This window comes from Canis lupus, chromosome 29, assembly GCF_011100685.1.
Source record: "Canis lupus familiaris isolate Mischka breed German Shepherd chromosome 29, alternate assembly UU_Cfam_GSD_1.0, whole genome shotgun sequence".
Classification (NCBI taxonomy): domain Eukaryota; kingdom Metazoa; phylum Chordata; class Mammalia; order Carnivora; family Canidae; genus Canis; species Canis lupus.
Window position 1 is genome coordinate 39,042,061 of NC_049250.1, and position 11,507 is coordinate 39,053,567.

The window sequence follows — 11,507 nt, forward strand, 5'->3', positions numbered from 1 at the left end:
CATAGTAGATATGTCAACCTTGGCATTACAAAATCTCAAGTCAAAATCATCTGTTCTGCTAGATGTAATGACATTAAGGTGCGTGCTAGCCCCTAGAGACAGACCCTGTGGTGTACTATCGAGGCCACCCATGAGCCCGAAGCACCAGACCCAACGGGTACCCTTCAATCTTTACTTAGCGGCAAGTTAAGTCTTTGCCATACTTCACACAGCTGAACTCTTTTTCGATATGAAACGTTTTCCTTCCTCTGATGCCAAATGTGGATCCCCTCTGATTCTCCTCTTCCTTTTTGGTCTCCTTCGGTGAGTACTTTTCTTCCCACTGACTCTGTAACAACTAATCTTCCTTGGGTCTCCTTTCTCAGCCCAATGCTCTTTCTCGTCCACGTGTTCTTCCTGGGGAACCTCATCTGCATCACTACTCACACTGCTCCCCTGGGCTGAGGTGCCTACAGCTCCAGACTTGGGAGTGAGGCATGATCCCAGCCCTCTATGGGGAAAAATACAAAAGACCTCAGTTACGATGACCCTGGGTAGGAAATGCTATGCTAAAAAGTGTGATGATGGCAGGGGCACCAAGAACACACTCAGCCTGAACCAATTCTGAGAGGCTAAGAAAGGAGTTATTCTGAAAGATGAAAAGAGGGAGAAAGTTCCAGGAGGAAGAAAAAAAAAAAAAAAACCTCACAGAACACATGCCTGAGACAGCATGGGATCAGAGAATAAGCAGTGAATCTGAAAAGCAAGCTGAAAAATCTGTAGAGACACAACCAGAAAGGCAGAGGAAGGTCACAAAGGGCCTTACGCAACAGGCCATGGTGTCTAGACTTCACATCCTAAGAGCAGGATCAAGGCAGGGTCAGCTTTCCATTTTATAAATATCCCTTTGTGAGGACTGTGGTTTGGAGGCCATGCCGGGGAAGGGTGGAGACAGGCCAGGAAGTTGTGGCCACACCCAAGCAAGACACTTGAAACCATTAAGAGTCTGGCAGTAATGATCCTTGTTTTTCCCATTGAAAGTAACCTGTGCGGGGTAAATCCTGAGCCGGTTCCAACATTTTTGTCTATATGCTTAGAGAATAACAAATGGCTTTCTTGATTCTCAAACACTGACTTGATCTCTGGGTCTTCCGGGCAACTGTTCATTCAGCATCCTCCAGCAACTCCAGGAAATAAAAACTATTTTGTAACTGCCCAAATCATCTATTCCTCTATCATTTTTTGTTCATTTTTTTAAATGTATATCGACCAGTTACAGGAAAAAAAAAAAAAAAGACAGTCCCCATCAATTACTGTGAGTTGTAGAAAGAGGACACAAGTCCTCAGGAAGTGATATCCCAGTGAGGTACAGTTAGCAAAGGGATCAACTGTGAAATGGGACAAATGAAAGAAGGACAGAGAGAGAAGCCCCAGGAGTGGGCCATGGGTGCCTGCAGAAGAAGGAGAGGGTAACTGTGTTTAGGAGGTTTGAGTTAGGCTTGAAATGGCTAGGATCTCAGTGAGGCAGAGATAGGGGACAGATAACCCTGACAAAGTGCCAAGGGCCTGACATCACTGCTGAATGGCTAGGGTTGGTCAAAGTGGCAGGTGGATAGAGGAACACAGTAGAAAAAGAAAAATGGTGTTCAGTTCAGGGAGACTTTAAGGTTGAGGTTGAGGCAATGGCGTTGAGCTGTTTGAGTAGACATCTTCTGGGGCACCTGTGTGTCTCCGTGAGGGCATTCCACAAGGCCATGCGTGACGTACTGACTCAGCCAATCACCTCTACAACTGTTTGAACTGAAACAAATCGAATCCATTTTCTTGTTGACAGCACAGCCTTATTATCAACCCTTCCTCATAAGGAGCTACCTTCAGAGCAAAGCCCTCAGGGCAAACTCAAATTTTCCCAGTCCTCTCATGGCCACTCATGGATACAAGGCAACTCAACTGAGCCTGCAGGGTTGTCTACACCCGTATCTCTGTTCACATAGAGGATCTCCATTACTTTAGACTTAAGAGACCAGAGCTGCTATGTTATGGAGCCTGCATGAAGGCAAATTCCCTAATAATACATTAGGATGTGATCGACTCAAATCCATGGGGCCAAAAAGTAAAATGCACTAGTCAAGAGACATGTTAATAGGTTAAATGAACCTTCTAAATTGAGTTCACTGAGAAGACCCAGAAATAAATTCAAGAGGCCCATTCCCTTTTTTTATTTAATATTTTTATTTATTTATTCATGAGAGTCACAGAGAGAAAGGCAGAGACACAGGCAGAGGGAGAAGCAGGCTCCATGCAGGGAGCCCGATGTGGGACTTGATCCCGGGTCTCCAGGATCACGCCCTAAGCCAAAGGCAGACACTCAACCGTTGAGCCACCCAGGCGTCCCGAGGCCCACTCCCTTTAAGGGAACCCTGAGGAACCCTACCTGAAAGGTATGGCTGCAGAGGAAAAAGAGAGAGAGAGAGAAAGAGAACATAGAACCAGGGACCAAGAACAGTGTCTGACTTCAATAAGGGTCAAAACAATATACTCCAAACTGTGCAGGACAGAAAAAAATCATCCCTCCACAATTAAACGATACAATGCACAGTAATCGTTGTGAATCTTCATGCAAGCAACCTGGCAAGACCGAGAAATATCTTCTCTCTTAATTTGATGGTCTAACCCATCTACCTCATCAAATGTTAAGGTGCAAAAGCCACATGAACCCTTCCATTGTTAATTAACATCTATCCTCGGTGTGTGTCTAGTTTGCGTGTGTGTGTGTTTTCAGGATCTCTTCATCTGTAAACCATTATACATTCTGATTGAAGAAGAGTCATTACTATGCTCGGCTTACTCCTTACTCCCTTCTAATTCTCTCCTCTTCCTGTGTCTCCCCTGCTCTCCTGTTCCCCAAGGCCACACTGGTGGACAGAAGGACAAAGGAAGCAGAAAGATCCTGTGGTAAGTGTGCTGATAGAAATAGTTCCTACCTTTCCTCACCTCAAAACCAAGGTACCTCGGGAGGCCTGGTGGCTCCATGGGTTAAACATCTGACTCAGCTCAGGTCTTGATCTCAGGGTTATGAGTTCGAGCCCCCTGCATTGTGCTCCACACACCCTTTAAAAACAAAACAAGGGCAGCCCGGGTGGCTCAGCAGTTTAGCGCCTGCCTTCAGCCCAGGGTGTGATCCTGGAGACCTGGGATCGAGTCCCATGTCAGGCTCCCTGCATGGAGACTGCTTCTCTCTCTGCCTGTGTCTCTGCCTCTCATGAATAAATAAATAAAATCTTTAAAAAATAGATAAATAAAATAAATTTAAAAATAAAAACAAAACAAAAAAACACCACAAACCTAAAGATACCTTTACAGTCTGAGATTTGGAATTTAGAACTACTTTCTCTGCCTTTGTTGTCTCCTCCCAGTGGGTTTTCATCATCTCGAGTGCAGAAGGATAGAGGACAAGCACAGCTGGACCAAGTCCCACACAGCACCCTCTTTTTACTTTGGTGTGTAAGAACCACAGAAGCTCAAGGTTATGTAAGGTCCCCACCTTGGCTGTAATAAACTGCCACAAACTGGGGGGATTAAAAAATAAAAATCATTTTCTCACAGTTCTGCTGGCCAGAAGCTCAAAACCAAAGCCACACTCCCTGGAAAGCCTCTCAGAGAGAATCATTCCTTGCTTATTCTGGTGTCTGATGGCTGCTGGTATTTCTTGATTTCCTGGGCTTGTGGCTACATTGTTCTAGTCTCTTCTATGTCTAATCACTGTCCCAGCCTCTGGTGTCTTTTCTTCTACTGTCTCAAGTCTCCCTCTGCCTTTCTCTCACAAGGGCTATTTGGCAACAGACTTAGGTCTTACCCAGGTAAATCCAAGATGATCTCTTCATCTCAAGGTCCATAATTTACTTACATCTGCAATGACCCTTCTTTTTTTTTTTTTTTTTTTTTTTTTACAATGACCCTTCTTCCAAATAAGGTAATACCCATAGATCTCATGATTTAGGACATAAACCTATCTTTTTGGAAGCCACCACTCAAAGCATGACAAGGTCCACATATAGAGAGGCAAATTCCTTGTTGGGAGAGTCAAACACTCTCCCAAGCCAACTGATGCCACAAATATTATCCCAAGACTGAGTCAGAACACCAGACTGGTTAAATGCGCTTCCAAGAAAAACAAATGGCAGCCTGCTCCTCTTTGAGAATTTAGACAAAGGCTGAGATTCATCCGATGAGCAAGCTCTCAGCAGAAGACAGAGACAGTTTGAACGCTAGGATTTAGGCACTTAGACTTGTAAACCATTTTAATACATACGGGGTATTGTTAGTGTGAAGTCTTTTGGAAAGAAATATGCTCAAAATGGTAACATCTTACCTCAAAAAATGATACAGGGCCCTCTGCCTTCATGTACATCACATTTCAAAAGAAGGTAGATATTATGCTGTCTTGTACCAAATGCCCTCGAGATTTTTTTTTTAAGTGTAATATAAAACATCTTTTTCTCTGGCTCTAATCCAATTTCTTTGAGTGATGTGTAAACCTTACAATTGTTTGTAGCTCTGTGTCAGTATCCATTACTTTTGAAATGACCCTTACATTTCACATTCTATATAACATTTTCCTGTCTTCTCTGGGAATTGCAGAAGAGCCTTCGTAGACACACTAATTGCGTGTGACACCCACAGTCCTTTTGAACACTGGCGTTTTCTTGGTGAACCAGTAAATACTCTGTTATTTAGAGAGGACATTGTTGCAAAACACTTTCCCCGAATCTTGCTTTCTACTTAAACATTATAATCACACAAGACTGAGTTATGGCTTCGCTGCTGTCCGTGCATATCGTACTCTTAGCGTTACAGGAGCTTCAGGAATAACTCTTCTCTTCAAAGTACCAGTAATGATTTCTTTTGCTGGCATACAAATCTCACACAAAGTAAAGCATTACATTTGAGACAATAAAGCTGGCAAAGACCTGTCAAATTTATATTTTTTAAAGGCTTCATATTACGTTCTTCCAAAACACACCCCCACCTGTCTTGACCTTTAAGCACATTAACCTCTGCAGGGAAATTTCTTAAATCCATCTTATATGTATAAAACCTCTCATTCAGCATTTGGTGAGGAAAACAGATTGTTGCTGGTCCTAAAACATCAGTGAGCCGTCCACACCTGACGGTAGATTTGCCAAACGAAAAACAACAGGCTTAAGCTTCTCTTAAAAGAAGATGTAATGCAGCTAAAAATGCTGGTAGGTCCAAGGCAGATGTCCAAAAGCTTGGCACACCCTAGCACACCAACGTCTGGTTCCCACAGATTCCCATGTGTAAATCGGAGGTTGCAGTCTGTCACCCGCACCAAGGACCAACCATTCCCTGGTCACACTGCTTCTCCAGCCCAGTTGCAGCTTCCTGGGTTTTCCTCCTTCTTGGCCATCAGATAAACATCCTAATTTGCTCTACCTGCTCTCCTCGCTCTTCCATGTCTTGCCTTTTTCTCCTCACAACTTACGGATTTTAGATAGGTCTTCTTCCTTTTCTTTTTTTTTTTTTAACTGAAATATATTGGACACGTAACACTGAGTAAAGTTTGAGGTTATTCAACATGTTGCCTTGATATATTTTGATCTGGTAATATGATGGTCTCTGGAGGGTTGGCTAGCACCCCTATCATCACATAAGCATCATTTCTTTTTTTGTGGTGGGAATAATTAACATCTAGTGTCTTAGCAAGTTAGATGCTTATGATACAATATTGTTGTCCATGATCCTTGTGTGGGCACATTAGATCTCGGGGACTTCTTTATCTCCTAGCTGTGTATCAGGTCTTCTTTCTGAAGCATCTACATCCTCCTACATCCCTTGATCTTCGCCTTCTTTCTGGCTGTCCTACAACTCTTCCACTGTGACTTCTTTTCTTTTTTTTTTTTTAAGATTTCATTTATTTTTTCATGAAAGACACAGAGAGAGGCAGAGACACAGGCAGAGGGAGAAGCAGGCTCCATGCAGGTAGCCTCATGTGGGACTTGATCCCAGAACTCCCAGATCACACCCCAGGCTGAAGGCAGATGCTCAACCACTGAGCCACCCAGGTGCCTCCCTTCAAAACAATTTCTTACGAACTTTTAACTCCCCTGTTTTATTCACTAGCATTGTACACGTATTGTTTTCTCTCTATTTTTTAAACTTTAAGTATATAGTGATTTGTGTCACTGTGCTAATAAGGCTTTGTAAGCTTTCAAATTAGTTCCATCACATTTAGGGTCTTTCTCCCAGCAATATACTGTGTCAAGATGCAAATGAATGCCTAAATAGTGACCCACTGTACATCAATGACCATATTATTCAGCGTTTCCCCATAGACAGACCTTGTCTAATCAATGCTGCATCTAAGAGTTGCTCAGTTTTGTGTGTAGATTTTTTTTTGCTACCAAAAATTGAAAGAGTTAATGATTTCAAAGATTCAGAATTCTCTAAGCCCCTTTCAGTTTATTTTCCCTTCCTTGTTTCCACTCAGGCACACCCAATGCTCTAAATCTGCTCAAAAGAGTGACCCTTGATCAGAAATCTGGGGATTTGGGAGACGGGGAATGTATAGTTCATTGGTGAACATTTCCAATTTTACAGCATGTGTATATATTCAATATCTCTTCATTCACTTATTTATTTGCTGTCTTTCTCACTAAGGAGTAGCTCTGGAAAAGCAGGGATCTTCTTTCTCTTCTTCCCCAGTGTCCCCAGTACCTAGACTAGCATAGAGTTGATACTCAAGAAACAACTGTTAGTAAATAAAATAGTTCATTAATCGATTAATTATTTTGATTTTTTTTTAGGTTCTGTTTGGTTTTTCCTTTACTTATTTCATAATTTTAAAAAGAAAAAGAAGACCTAAACACATGTGTATGCTAGATTTAGAATCCTAGGAAGTGGAGCTGGAAGAGATCCTAGAAATCATGTCATTTAAAATACTGATTTTATAGCTGAGGAAAGAAGGGAATAGGGAGGCAGACTAAGTCATGATGCCTGAGACCCATCACAGCTGGGAAATGGCCAAGTTGCTATCCCAGGCCCCCAAACCACCAGGCCTCTTGAGGAGATATAGGACTTGTCCTTCCCATTGTAGGAGCTGGTGTGATCTTGTTGGCTCACCAGAGTAGAAGTGGATCTCTATTTGCAAAATAAAACTGAAAGTGAGAGAGAGGATCATGTGACCGCAGCAGCATGTCTTCCTGCCCTCTTCTCATTCAGCCTGCAAACTTGTACAGGCTGGGGACCACATGCAGCTTGTGGGAAAACCAGAGCAAACAGCATGAGCACCAGTGTGTGTACCAGGGTCGACTGGGTCGAGACTCGTCACATGTCTCAGCTGCAGAGGGCACATGGGGCTCTGACACGGAAACACAGCACATTCCAGGGGACACCGTGTTCTCAGAGGCCCTGCTTCACCACACCTTTGCAACACCCTGTAAGGCAGGAGGAAGACCTCATGCCCATCGTACAATCGAGGCATCTAGGGGCAAACATAGTTGGTAAGCTGCTCAAGATCATATAGGCAGCTGGTGATGAGAGACAGAAGTGGGTCCTCTTATCCCATGACAGCTCAATGTATTGTTTTCGCTACTCAACTGTGCGTGCTTTCTTGGTCTCATATTGTTTTGTTTCATCTTGTTTTCTGAATTGGTTGGATTTAAACCTACCTCCTACCTACCTATCCCCATCCTCACATCAGGATCTGAGCTCTTGGCTAAGATGTTTACCCACTCTTTATTTTTTTTGTCAGAAAAAAATAATAATAATTCTCTCTCCTTCATGCTCCACACAGGGAATGTATTTCTCTTCTATGGGTCTTCAAATGGTTAATTGATGGATATCAAAAACCCTAAAAGAATCTGCAGCGCCGAGATTCTGTGGTTTCAAAGTCTCCACTGGAGAATATACACTGGATTTCCCCTTCTCTCTCCTCTCTGCTATTCATAAAAACATATATACACAGTGTGGTTCTACGGCACCCCCCCTTCTACCTGAAATCGTCATCATCACAAGCACTCGTGGATTAGACTAAGGCAAATATAATAGAAGCCGTCAGTGCAGTTGAAGTGGAAGATCATTGGGGCTATACCGCAAGAAAAAACCTGAATAGTGTTGTGGTGGGAACAGAGGTGATACATGATGCCTGGATCACAAGAGGGAGACTTTGGAAGAAAAGGAATATCCAAATAGAAACCTCGGGAGATGCTAAAATAGGAGACAAGTTGCTGAGACTAGAACAAAGGTAGAATAAATAGTGCAATTACCCCCCTGTTGCCTCTGACACTGCAGCAAAATGCCAGGTGGGTACTTCAGTTTTTGAGGAAACCAGCAGGAGAATATTGGTGAGAAGGCCAATTGTGCTTCGGTGCCTTTTTTAAGGGACCCAAGGCATAGCCAGCTCTTCTCATGTGGCCGTGATCATGCTGGCTGCAGCAGCGTAGCAAGGCCGGGACTGATAGAGGTTCCCTAACTGTGTAGGAAGCGTCAGTCGTCCCATCCTCCCTAGCCCCCATCATTTGCCAGCCTAGAGGCCCGGGTGCATCCTGCATGTCTAAGCTCCATTCACCCCTCCTCCTTATGCTCACTCTCCCCCCACTGTCAACCCCTTAGATCCATGGGTACTGCACCACAGTCCACTCTTATAAGGACAAACTGTTGCCTTGAAAGGCAGCTCACAGGTTTGAGCTGGAATTTTGAGTTCCCCAGAGTATGGTTTAGAGAGGAGCTAGGCACTGGGTGGGCATAGCTCCTTGGCCATCTCCTCACTGTCTTCTGTCCCCAGTAAGAGCAACCAGAAGATGTCCATAAGTGATTGGGATCAAGGCAGGACCCTGACTACTTGGGCCCAGGGGTAACAATGAAACTTGAAGCCATATGGGCAAAAGAATCCAGTAAAGTTTTCAGGTTCAGAAATCCTGAAGTCATCTTCACAAACCCAGTAATTGTGGCTTGTGGGATTTCTGACCCTGCCCAGCTTCCTACTGATAGGATGAGGGGGGTGCGGGGGGGAAGATGTGTGAACAGGTACATATCTTTTAGATTTAGACATGAAATAGGGCATGAATGCATCCCCCAAATTCAAATGGGTGTCTTAGACAACCATGGCCTAAACTAAATAATCTCCTCAGCCTTATTACCTTTTACATTAATTTGATGAGAAACTCAACTTTGGATTGTAGAACAATAAGGACAATGGATGCGTCCCTTGGCTCTTCCCTGGAGGTAAAAGCATAAAAGCACAACTTTAAAGAGCCTATCTAGCTTATTTGTAAGCGTGGGGAAATGGAGGTTAATTAATCTAGTTTTGGGAATGCTAGATAATATCTGTGTTCAGTTGCTTATACATTATGCTGTCCAATTAATTCTTCCCAAGGACTTTTATACAAGATTATTCAGCTCAAAACTTCTGGCTTGAAACTTTTCAAGGTCCTTGGGGTGACCATGAGAAAGAGCACATTTAAGAAACTATCACCTTCTTTTTTAGTCTTTCATCCTGGTTGGAAGCTGTGCTCTTCTCAAAGGTTAACGAGGTTACAGAACCTTCAGGGAGTGTGGCCAGGACGCCCATTTCAATTGCTCTCACGTGCTTCTCGTTTCATTCTCAGGAGCAAAGTCTGGAGCCCACGTTCCACGATGCCTGCTGCTCAGCCCACCAGGGCTTCCTTCAGAAGCTGGCTGGGCCCAGGAACAGTCAGACGCCCTCGGAATCTTTAAACGCTTTTCTAACAGAAGGTTTGGCCATTTCTTCTCCCGGTGCTCATTTTAAAGTTAAGTGCATGAACACACATTTTTTGAATCCCAGAGAAGACTTTTAATTGATTCCCTGAATATTTTAAGGTCTACTAATTCCATTGATGTTGCAAACACTGCAATTCATTCCAGCTGCTGTTCTAATCACATTCATTAATAGGCTTATTTTTACCTGCCAGCTAATATTTTACCTTACATCAATAAATCTGCAGCTCTCCAGCAAAATTGTGTACAAAATAAAATGACTCGCCCAACCTCCTGACTGTTCCACAGGGGTCAGGTTATCCAACACCCCTCCCTCGGAGATGCTAAACTGAAGAATGCATATGCTACTCATTTGTGACATATAAATATAGTATTGGGTTAGTTCAGGGACAAATTTTCTTGCATTGTCAACCCATTTGGTTCTTTCTTTTGTATTACCTAAAGTAAAAAAGGGACATAACAGTCACTCAGATGTAGATGAAAGATCTTATAGTAGTAAAATAACTCACATACCAATGTCCCCTATAGGACATGGTTTCTTTTCAGTAATGATGGCTTTTTTTCTCTTTTTTATTCATTTATTTATTTGACAGAGAGAGCGGAGCCAGAGAGAGAGCACGAGTGGTGGAGGAGGGGCAGAGGGAGAGGGAGTAGCGGGCTCCCTGCTGAGCAGTGAGCCAATGCTGGGCTCTATCCCAAGACCTTGGGATCATGACCCTGAGCTGAAGGCAGATGCTTAATCGACTGAACCACCCAGGCTCCCCAGTAATGATGTTTAATTAGGATTTATCTATCCATGGTGTCTTTGTCCATTCTTGTATACTGGCAATAGCTTATGAAAGAGAAAATGACCCAGAATCACATGTGTAGCATGTGTCATTAAAACAGAGAACAGGTAAATGACCTACATGGCAAACTAACCAAGTCTCTTGGGATCATTTGCTAATGCTCTGTGTACTGAAAGAAGAGGAAGGGGGAAAGCCCATCCACAGAGTTCAGAGCCAGAACTCTCCAGATGAAGTGGTAAATTTTCTGTCATTAAACAATAAGAGTCCAAGAAATATAGAATTACGGTTAAGAAACCACATGGCCTTGACTTCTAGCATTGCTCCCCTCCCACATGGGAGCTTGGGTAAGATTATTAACCTGTGTGAAACCTACCCTCTTCTTATATTGAATATAAAATAATATTTGGCATGTAAGGTGCTTAATACACTACCCGGCATATAAGAAGCCCTTTAAAAATGTAAGCTCAAAGAAAACAAGTAAGTTGCATTTTGCATTCAACTCCCATCACTACTCTTAAGCTGGCTTTTATGTCATAATCATAAGCCAAAAATTTTTCGACAAGGCCCTAGAGACATCCCACCTGCCCACCTCACTACCTCATTATAAAATCATCACTACCCCTCTCATCGTCGACTTCTACCCTCCCGCACTCGTTTACCTCCAGCCACACCAGCCACCTGGTTGATCTTAGCATGTGTCAGGTGCAATTCTTCCTGAGTTTCCATTTACAATTCCCTGTGCCTGGAAATACCCTACTACCAGATTTCTTCATGGCTTAGCCTCACAATTCCATAGGTCTTTGCTCAAAGCTCACTTGTTCGAGGAGGTCTTCCCTAGTTACCCTCATTTAAAATTCCACCCATTTCCCAACATTCTGTGTCCTCCTTCCCCGCTTTTTCTCTGAAATATTTATCACCCCCTGACATGCTATCCATTTTGGTTATTTATGTGTATGTTGACTGTCTCAACAGGAACGTAAG